Raw genomic sequence first — 11483 nt, forward strand, 5'->3', positions numbered from 1 at the left:
ACCATCTAATACACTGCACCCCAATACTGCACCCTGACACCATCTAATACACTGCACCCCAATACTGCACCCTGACACCATCTAATACACTGCACCCCAATACTGCACCCTGACACCATCTAATACACTGCACCCCAATACTGCACCCCAATACTGCACCCCAACACCACTGCCACACAGTACATTAACCGTTCATCAGCTAAGCGTGCTTCCCCTGTCACCTTCACTCTTGGATTCTCCCCAAAGACCACACCCAAAAGCAGGCATGTCAATGCAAATTGGGCTCCTCCAACAGAGACCTAGAGTCACCTGAGGGGGTGTCAGAGGTGGGTTAACGTATTCCACAAAATCCTCTCTCTGTCTCCACCAACACCGTGTGGAGGTGTCGCTGCCGGCCCAGATGGTGTGGAGCTGTTGGACTTGGGTTTGAATCCTAAATGAAGGCATTAGAGGGCTACTTTTGAGCAAAGAAATCTCACCTCTATACACCACAGTTTTTTTACATTAAGCACTTGCAGAATGAATCATATAAACATATACACGCAGTAAGCAATGTATTACATTACACCAGCTTGCTATTGCAAATATTTAAATCAACCAGTCATGTGGCAGCAACTAAATGCATAAAAGCATGCAGACGTGGTCAAGAGGTTCAGCTATTGCTCAGACCAAATGTCTGGGGAAAATGGGAAAGACATGATTAAGCGAAGAATGATTATTGGTGCCAGACAGGGTGGTTTGGGCATCTCAGAAACTGCTGATCTCCTGGGATTTTCATGGACTCTAGTCTCTAGAGTTTGCATAGAATGGAGGGAAAAACTAAAAACATCCAGAGAGCAGCAGGTCTGCTGGGCAGAAATGTGTTGTTAATGAGAGAGGTCAGAGGAGAATGGGCAGACAGGTTGAAGCTGACGGGAAGGTGACAGTAACGCAAATAATCACACATTACAACAGTGGTATGCAGAAGAGCATCTCTGAACACACAACGCATCATAACTCTTAAGTGGACAGGCCCCAGCAACAGAAGACCAATAAGTCTAATGAATACCTTATAAGTGCTAACTGAGTGTATATAAGCATCATTTTGTATAAATGACTTATTCTGAATGATTCTGATTAATAATCTAATGATTATTTCCTGATAAATACATGAATAAAGCAGCAATACCTGAGCAGGTGAGTGTTCAGGGGACTCCTGAGCCCTCAGAAGGGGCATATGTTAAGATAAACGTCCTCTTATTTTTTTATGAACTGTCAAAAAGCACCTCCATTATGCTAACTGGTATATGTCAATTTGGCACACAAAAAAAAAAACCTCAATTAAGATTTCATGAAGAGCTCTTCCTCTAGTGTATTAAACACAGTTCAGCCTGGAGAGAAGCCTCCTGCTGGGGTAAACAAAATCTCGACTCCTTTTCAATAACATCAAATAAAACTCAGCAATGTTCCTGTGACTGACTGTGAAAGACAGTTGCCTACCAGTTCTTCTCCACGCAGGTTAGTGTTCAGGGCATATAAATACAAATGTGAAGCAGGGTGTCAGTGCACAGAGAAGCATGCACTAATGCAGACATTGTTCTGAAGTGATATTATATCACTGTGGCCAGTTAACCATATCCTTGCTGGGTTGCCATGGTGACTGTGTTATATCTGGGTTCCGGAGCACACCTGCCTTGCGTGTCTGCAATCCCTTCAGACAACTTCAGGAGCATTAACAAAACATTAAAAGAATAAATCTGTGACTGACATAGTGTGCAGCAAACATCTTTTTTTCTTTATTGACATGGTCATACATTTGGGTTTACATTTCATTCCTCCTCCTCCTCCTCCTCGGACAATAACTATTCCTGAACCGCTCTGGTCTGACAAGGAGAAGAGAGCATATCACGATACAGGTGTCCGGGTTGGGGTGTGCTTTCGGTGTCTGATAGGGGTCGCAAATTAGCCTTGGCTAGAAACCCTACATGCAACACATCTGTCTCATGGTACTTGAACCTGTTATAATGGGCTCTGCATTGTCCCTGTCAAGTAAATAAATCAAATAAATACTGGCATGCAGGGGTAGATCTTAACCCCCAGGGAGAGACAGCAGCCTCTCTCTGACTCCAAGGACCACTTTTTCAGGAAGCTGAGGGGAATATTTCACCTAAAAAACCCAACGCGGTGATCCCTGCTCCACTGTGCCATTTCCTCCCAGTGGGAAATGCCATCATGTCCCAATCGCAGCAACACCACAAACCAAACACTAGATGAATGCCAACAGTCGTCACCCCACCTACTGAAATCTCAAACGGTGCATATGTGCGTGTACGTGTGTACGCCTGTGCGTATGTTTTTTTGCGGCCAATAAGGATGATGAATCCTGCACTCCCACTGAAAGCCTTCAAAGTTTGAGTTACGTGATTGGGCTAAACCTTAATCTGCTCATAAAAGTGCCTTTTGGGGAAAGAGCTGCCATTCCAGACCATCTGGAACACGAGTGCGACATTAAATCGATTATATACTCAACATCAAACAACAAGGCTCATGATTCGCTCTCTCTAACTGTAACCTCAACTCAAAGATACTGAGTTTGAGACGTTGCATGATCTCCCCGGGTCCGTGTGGGTTTGCGCCCACAGTCCAAAGACAAGCAGTAGGCTAAACGGAGAAGGTGTGAGTGAATGGAGTGGGCCCTGTGATGGCGGCCACAGTAAGATCCGCACAGCCGTTGGGCCCTTCAGCAAGGCCCTTAACCCTGCATTGCTCCAGGGGACGATTGTCGCCTGCTTAGTCTAATCAACTGTACGTCGCTCTGGATAAGAGCGTCTACCAGATGCCATTAATGTAATGTAATGTGATGCATTGGTGACCTGTCCAGGGAGTATTCACCCACTGCATGCTGGGATAGGATATATCTGTTAGGCCACCCTCAAGGCTCAATGCAATGGGCATGGGCCTTTCCGTTCCACAAGTACTGCATGTTTCACTACCAAACCCAACCAACCAGCCGCCCCAATACATCAACTTGCTGCCGATTCCAGCCAATCAGCAGCCCCTTGCATAGCGTGACAGCCAGAAACACAACCACCCCTCCCCTCCCTCCTCGACCCAGTTTGCCCATCAGTGGGGAGACATTTCACGGCGTCGGCTGACTATAAACAAACAATCTACACAACTGAGAGACAGCCTTTCACAAACATAACGTGAAGGTTGCAGCCTTTCACGAATAGTCTGAAGGCCAGGAGTACAATCCGCTCTGTAATCCCACCCACCTGGAAGCAGGGGGTGAGGCGGGTGGGCTCAGGGAACGGGGGCTTCCTGTAAAGCATCTGATAGGCCAGGAACCCCAAGGGACAGCCAATCACACTCTGGGCCGTGCTCTGGACTGCTAGTGAGACCAGGAAGTCCTAGTTGCCAATACAACAATATATCAGTATTATTTTATTACATGTCATTTGGCTGACGCTTTTATCCAAAGTGACTAACAGGTGATTTAGACTAAGCAGGAGACAATCCTTCCCTGGAGCAATGCAGGGTTAAGCGTCTTCCTCAAGGGCCCAACGGCTGTGTGGATCTTATTGTGGCTACACCGAGGATCGGACCACCGACCTTGTGGCTCCCAGTCATTTACCTTAACCATGGGTCAAGGGTCCCCATCATCATTATCTCCAACCACAATAACATCATAATCAGATTCACCATCAGCAGCAACAACACTATCAGTGGGGTTAGTGACAGGATAGCTCAGCTCACCTGTGAACATATAATTAGGTACACCCAGCTGATACAGGGTAGCAGTACAGCCAGGAAAAAAAAACACACACACACACACAAGCAAGCAAAATACATCCCAATAAATCACACATGCAATACACCCACAGGCATAAACACATACTAATAACATACACACAAACAAATCAAAACACATCTACACATAAACACAATTTACAACAAACAACGCATGCAATACGTAGAGGTGTACAAAAATACACATGCACAACAAAGACGCACAAAACAAAGCATTATGTTTCGGTCTTCTAGCCAATATATTTAGCTTTAGCTGTGTGTGTGTGAGGGCAAATCCATAACCTATTCACAGCTCTCTAAAGGGCACTGGAAATCTGTTACAGCAGGAAAATAACAGGACCGCTCACTGTGTACAGTCAAACAGTCTGTTTAGAGTGAATTTGGTGTTTTTATTTACATTCACACACACACACGCAGGGCATCACTATCTCCGAAAACCGGGTTATATCCCGAACATGTAAATAAGTCATGTTAAATCAAATTAATATTCTGCATAATTTCTCCTGGGTCTGAGTGTATTTATAGAGCAGCGGCGAGATGGAACATGCCCTCTCTCAGTATCATTCATATGAGGAATATACATTAATTCAGCGTCGACTTCTCTGAGATGAAGCCTGGATGAACGCCCGCTACCGTGACGCGCCTGCCCTGCACAGAGGAAGAACCCGTCATCACCCACCTATCACCCGCGTAATAATGTGTTATAATAGACTGAATACGTGAATAGAGAAAGAAACAGGCGTGACAAATTTTGATGATGTGACCTACGTTCGTAACTCGTTGACAGCATTCGGGGAACCAGTAACAGTCCTTGACCGAAGATGGTCTACTAATTTGCCGAATGGAAACTTTCCTATGAATGGAAAAGACGTGTTCTAACAACGAAATAAGCCTCTGAAGAAAATATTGTTATTTATTTTACACGTAGCCCTAAATACATGTTCCCTAATTAAAAGTCTGTGTTTCAAGTCTAGCCACTCGTAGGTTGCAAACCCACGTGAGCTATTGTGAAGCTGTGTGGTTGTCTATACAAGCGTGCCATTGCCTTTAAACAGTGCAAAAGGGCACCGTCTGCACTTAAGGTTAACTGGCACTTTCTCAAAATCATGCATTGCCAACCAATGTCTTCCTTTAAATATAGAGAGAGGCCCTTCATCTTGCTGGGTAGCCATCGGATTTGTGTTGTTGTTTGTGAGTTTTCCCACAATCACCATTTCGTCAGAATAACATGGGAACGAAAAGCAACAAGATCTATGTACTCCCCCATTGCTACAAACAACGAACATGAAGTGACACATATGCCGCTAGTAATGACACAAGAATTCAGGAAAAGTGGAACCACGGAACCGACAAACAGGACAGTTTAACTTACCACCTAGATTGCTATTTATGCAGAGACTACCTGTCAATTGGGGCGAGGCGAAACCATTTGGATTGTCTGTGGTGGGGGGGTGCCTTTTTCAACGTGGATGCAACAGTGGGATGCACTCTATTTAATGGCGAAAGAGTAACGTGTGTGAAAAGCTTGGTGCTAGAAGCAAGAACATCGAGGGCATCGAGACGTCCCGGTCACTTGCTCCAATAGGGGAATCTCCAAAGTGTTATTGATTATTTGTTAATTCATTAATAAATAGGCTAATAATAAAAAAGTTCGGGAGGTTCGCGAATAATTCAGGGGCGCATGTTGAGGGCTGGGGAAAGGTGATTAAGGACTGAGAATGCCAAATCTTTTAGGGTGAGGTTTAAAAAAATCTCTAGTGTCTTATAAGGCCGGCCGGTCTGTTTTTATTATCACTCAAACAAGCTAGGGCAAATTATTCACGAACATTTCAATGTCCAATTCCAATACTAGCCCGCTGAGCCGAGGCTTATATGGCAGCACTAACTACATATGTTCCATTTTGGTTCGTTAATCGTCTATCCTCTCTTGTAGATCACCTGTTAAGTTTGCTTGTTGCGCGTCGCAAATTTCTCAGCAAATTCCTCCCTCAAGGGAAGACAGCAAGGGGAAGGGAACCAGCCTCCGTGCAAGTGACCGTACAATGAGTACTTTCACAACTTTCGTGTACGCGTGTATGGTAGCCTATAGCTGGAGAGGGAATGCAGCAAGTTGCTCGACACCGACGTGCAGAGGCCATCCGAAGAAGAGCATACATACAGCCACATTATGGTCATGTTACCTAGCAACAAGGTATTGTCAGTCTCAGCCTAAAGCTGAGAGACCGATTTTGCGATTGCTCACAGCTGAATGCCTCACTCGAAGGGAGAACAGGGGGAGCTTCGAATAATAAAAAAAGAGATCATGAATCCAGTAAAACTGTCTATTATTTTCTTTTCTTTTTTTACAATTCCTTTTTAGCACTGTCCACCAAGAGACAAAAGTGACATTGCGAGCATGCTCGATGTACTGAGCGAAGAAATAATCAAAGCACTCTGTCAAAGACAGAAAAGAGATAATTGGGTGGGGGTGGTTGTTAAGGGACTAGTTTCTATGCCGGGTTGTGTCATCTGTATTCATATACAGAAACAGATTAAATGCACAATAATCAGTGGATTTATGATAATCTCATGGAAGAATCTCACAGTATAAAATCTGGGTCACATGTTGTTTCATAAAAGCTGGTGAAGTGATTCACTGGTACTGATTAACACTGGTGCCCCTCCCCTCCAACAGTGGCTTAAACAGGCGGTGATCAGAGATGTGAACAAAGTGAAGGTGCACATTAGCTCTACCCCCCTGCCCAAGCCATAGGAGTGATTTAGGCCAAAACACTTATATTTTAACACTCAATAATGTGCAATAACGTACAAGGCCTCCCTGAAGATGCCTCGTCATCTCATACAGCACTATATATCGTGACTGGTCAGGCCTCACACACAAAATGAATGAATCAATACCCTGGCTTTGCAGCTTTAATCAAGCACAGAGAGTCCCTCACCTACACATTTAGTACAGGTCTCAGGAGAAAGCTGGGGTCTGCAGGCTCACTCAGCTTTAAGCTGCATGTACAGACGCTGGTTCCCCCATCTATTGGACCAGAGGGGAGAAAACCCACCAAGGACACAGGTGACAGTCTTCAGCTGTTCGTCATGCTCTTCTTATTTAAAAAAAAAAGTCAGCTAATGATTGCGTGAGGGAACTTGGGGCAGAGCTGGGCACAGATTCCTGAAACAGATGGGGCTTGCTTGTACCTGATGGCTCCATATGCGAACACGCTCTGGGGTCAGAGGTCGAGCAGAAAACACCTGACCCATCTGTGCAGGTGTGAGTGCAGGAGGTGGGGAGGTCAGGCGGGGTGCTGCCAGAGTCACATTCCTGCCTCCGCCCTGGAGAGGTGATGTCACAGTTGCTCCCCCCCCCCGATTGAGTTCACTTGTTTATGAAGCTCTAAATGTTTAGCACCTTCTAACATTTCTGTTTATCTATTATTTTATGGCTGGAGATGAGCCATTGGTTCCTTGCTAAATGTTCTAAAGGTTATATCACTGTTTCTTTTATTGCTTTTAGTCCTGTTTAATCTTGCCTTCCTTCCCTGTTTTGCAATGTATTTTGTATATTTCTGATATTTCATGATATTATTTCGTATCTTAATGGCATTTTCTTTCAGAAATGCTCTAACATATGAATCAACATACACAAATCTAAATAAATCAATAATAATATAAACCCCCCTCCCCAGATAATAACCTATCACTTTAAGCCCAGGGAGCCAAGAACACACAGCTTGGATGTGAATTTTTGCAGGGAGCCAGGAACACACAGTTTGGACGTGAGTTTATGGCTTCATCCTGACGTTCCCTTCCCCTGCTTCAGGGGGGAATCCCCAAAATGCCAGGGTGAAATACGATAGCCATGCCAAGTGGCATTTGGTTAGAATTTATGAAAGAGAAGGGAGCAATTGCATTCTCTCACTCCCCTCGTTTCCCCCCCTCCTTCCAAGGATGTAAAATACAAGCTTCCAGCGAGAGGAGAATCCCACAATGCAATGCTCCACACAAAGAACACCCAGTTCCATTTTGGTTTGATCTTCCCTTGCACACAGCACACTGTTAAGTTCACTTGATGCAAGTCACAAAAGATATCTCACTTGAGGGAAGAGAGCACAGGAAGGGAAAGTGTGTGTTAAAGTGGATCTGAATGCAACCAGTGTGTGCAATATTATCCCAATATTTGATTAACATTAAACCTAGCCAATGAGTCATTATGGTATATAAAACAGCACCGAAATGACAATGGGGAACCGTGCTCTTGAAAATGGCTCTCACCAGGACATCAGTCAGCTTTGACACAGGCATCCATTCTGGTGGAACTGCAACTGACACTGACAAAACCCCAGAAGCATAAAAACATAAATTCTCCCCTGATCTAGTGTGGAGAGGCAGAGGAAGAGCAGGCTACAGCGCCCTCTGTTGGAGAGAGGGAACACACACAGGGGAGAAGGCAGAGCTTACAGTGTATGAGAGAACTTTATTTAACAGAGCAGCATCAGAGTCTGAATGGAAGCAGTAGCTCAGAGGAAGATTTGTGACCTGGCCATCTGAGGGAAAAAGCTTGTTAAGCAGAACCTGTTCTGAATGTGGATTAACCCAGACAACACTTTCACTCCCTTGTGGACACAGACACTCTCCCATAGTCATGTACACAGGCTCTCACATGGACGCAATCCCCACCTGGCTGAAAAAAAAGCTCAAGCTAGGTTTTGACACCAGTTCAGACCACCACCCAGCCCAGATCATACCCAGCTAGACCTAGCTCCATTTTCAAACTGGTCAAGCTGGCATAGCTGGATTTTACAGCAGGGCAGTGCCCTGAGCCATGAAAGGCCCCTCACTAAGAAGAGGTGCAAACTGCCGGTCCTGGCTGAAAGGCTCCTATAATGCCTGTGGAGTATTACCCACAAGCCCCTGCTTCCTGTTACCTGAAATAAATCCACCCCTCCTGGTTACAATAATACTCACGTTCCCCATTTGACAGGTCATGGTGGTGGTCATTGTTGCCGTGTACAATTCTATCCGCTACCTTGAATGCTGGCTTCAGATAGAATTGATTCTGCACAGTGGGTGTCTCTGTGTTAAAATGTACCAGTCATGGTCCGGTGGTGACCGTCGCAGGTTTGCCCTTGTGTCTGTATTAGCCTTTTACTTTTGTTCCTCTAGCTAGCGCTGTGATAGAATTAGTTTGCTGGGGTTTTCAATCATTTTGATTTGTATAGCACTTTTAGGAGGCTTTATCGCAAAGCAGCTTTACAGAGAACCAGCCCCCAAAGGTAAGGCTACAGCAACAGTGGCAAGGAGTGATGATGTGTAGTACGTAAATTTCTTATCCAAATGAATTGCTCTGGTCATGTAGAGGACAGACTTGGCGCTACAGCTGAATCAACAGTGGCAGGAGGGGGATGCACAGCTGGTCTTGGGCTGGAGCTCCGAGCCAGGAGGGGGTGCACAGGAAACTTAGGAAACCGGGCTGGTGCCCAGAGCGGGGAGAAGAGGAAAGAAACATTGTTAGGGGGTTCAGATAGTTGTTGGTCAAGCAGAGCAGGAGAGAGAGGCGCTTGCGTGCGATAAGGAATAAGGCTATGGCAGCATTGCTAAGGGAACGAGAGGCAGGGGCCAGCACAGCCATGAGGGCAGGCTTCAGACGGTCACCACCAGACCATGACTGGCTCTCCTTAACACAGCACTACCAATAATGATCCACTGACAGCACTGACCGCTAAGTCCACCAGAGACTCAATAGCTTATGCCAGCCACTCACTCCTGCCCCTCAGCTATAAGACAGACTAAAAAGATAAGTTATGAGCCTAGCTATGAATAAGGTCATGGTGTCCGCACACCGAACATGAGCAGGCAATTTGTTCCACAGGACAGGAGGCCTGCACCCTGTGAACAGAGCATTTGTGAGGGAATAACAAGGAAGAAGTAAATCATTTAAGGACAAAGGGACAAGCCCATGTAAAAAATGATGATCAAATAGGCCCTAGTCCTTATCTTTGGTGTACAGATAGCAGTTGAAATTGTACTTATCCCTGGTTATGGGTATGCACTTTGCACTTTGTTGTACTTCGCTCTGGATAAGAGCGTCTGCTAAATGCCAATAATGAAATGAAATGGAAAGTAATGGAAAGGAATGGAATGTAACCCCACCCCTATCTGCTGAGCACAGTAAGGGGTAGGCCAGATCCATCTGATAAACGATAAACCGCACAATTTATTTATATTTGCTTGTTCTTCAGTCAGCAGGATATGTACCCAATAAATGCCAATGTCACTTTAGTCCAAAAGTGCAGGCCAACCTGGCCCTCGTTCACTTGTAAACAGAGGCTGTGCCCTGGGAGCACTGCAAATCTATAATGGCCAGAGATATTTAAGGCTTCACCACCCCTCCCATTGTTTAACTTTAACAGGGCTCCCGAGCACACCACAGCAATGAGAAGAGAGCCCAAATGTGTTTTGAGGGGATATCCAATGTTTTCATTAGGCTAAACCTCTTGAAGCACTTGTACTTCTTTTTTTTTTATTCTCCCCAAATTGGAATGCACAGCAGCATGTCAGCTCCCGGCTGAGACCCCGGCTATCGATCTGGATGGTAAGCACTCGCTCTCCTCGGAGGGGTACGATGTGAAGCGTTGCTTCTTATCGCGCCGTAGCCCGCTGGGCAGAGACGAGTCAGAGGCGCACTCTTCATCTGCGGCTTAACAGGCAAATTTGCAGGCACCCCCAGCAACCATCAAGCTATATTAAAGTGCTTCATTTAAATGATTAATTAATTCAGAGGCGCTCTTTGTAAATTATGTCCCATTGCTCGACTTCCCCCCCTTGAGGAATGAGAGCTCAGCTATAACAAATTTGTGACAGATGGGCTTCGCTCACTAGCCGTGTAATGCAACTGCCCTTCCCCCCCCCCCCCCCCCCCCCCCCCCCCCCCCACATTGGCTCAGTTCTGGTCATCATTTATTTTTTTTAATCACAATTTCAAATCGCCATTAGCACCACAGGTCTCATAGCAACAGATTCAGATAACCGTTGCGGCCATCGATGTGACGTTGAAACCCTTTATTCGCTCACCATTTGTATCACCCACAAAAAGGTTGTTATGGTAACCACTGACATGATTTAAACAGTTGCGACAGTATATACAGTGCAGTCCGTAAGTATTTGGACAGCGGTTCAATTTATGTTCTCTTGGCTCTGTGCTCCTTCTCATTGGATTTGAAATGAAATGATGAAAATGAGGTTAAAATGTCTGGTTAGTGAGGTGTATTCAATCAGTTCCTTAGTGCAGGCCAGGTATAAGCAAAGGTTCAGTATTTATATTGGCATTTGTCAACATGAGGACAGCAATTGTGCCAATGACAGTCAATTAAAGCAATTATGAAGTTGTGAAATAAGAAAGAAACAGGCAGAGACATAGGACAAACAATAGACTTCCAAAATCAACTATTTGGAACATCAATAAGAAGAAAGAGAACACTGATGAGTTCAGCAATCACAACAGGACTAGTAGGCCTCGACCTCGGACTGAAAAATTCTCATGATAATGAAGAAAAACCCACAAACACCTGTCTGACAGATCAGAAACAGATCAGGTGTGGATGTGTTAGTGACTAGTCTCAGCAGAAGACATCATAAACAGGTCTAGAGATGCTACACTGCAAGATGGAAACCATTCTTTCGCTGCATCGATAAAAAGGATG

At 45.2% G+C, this 11483-nt stretch overlaps 1 protein-coding gene across 1 annotated transcript in view; it reads right to left on the reverse strand.

Annotated features, from left to right (window-relative positions):
- Positions 1-5226, reverse strand: part of LOC133105497 (citron rho-interacting kinase-like) — a 67495-nt gene extending 62269 nt beyond the window's left edge. The window contains exon 1 of the mRNA XM_061215634.1: positions 5162-5226. The gene's annotated coding sequence lies outside the window, so the exon portion shown is untranslated. The remainder of the gene's footprint in view (positions 1-5161) is intronic.
- Positions 5227-11483: the final 6257 nt, after the last annotated feature.

The sequence above is a fragment of the Conger conger genome, chromosome 12 (assembly GCF_963514075.1).
Source record: "Conger conger chromosome 12, fConCon1.1, whole genome shotgun sequence".
NCBI lineage: Eukaryota > Metazoa > Chordata > Actinopteri > Anguilliformes > Congridae > Conger > Conger conger.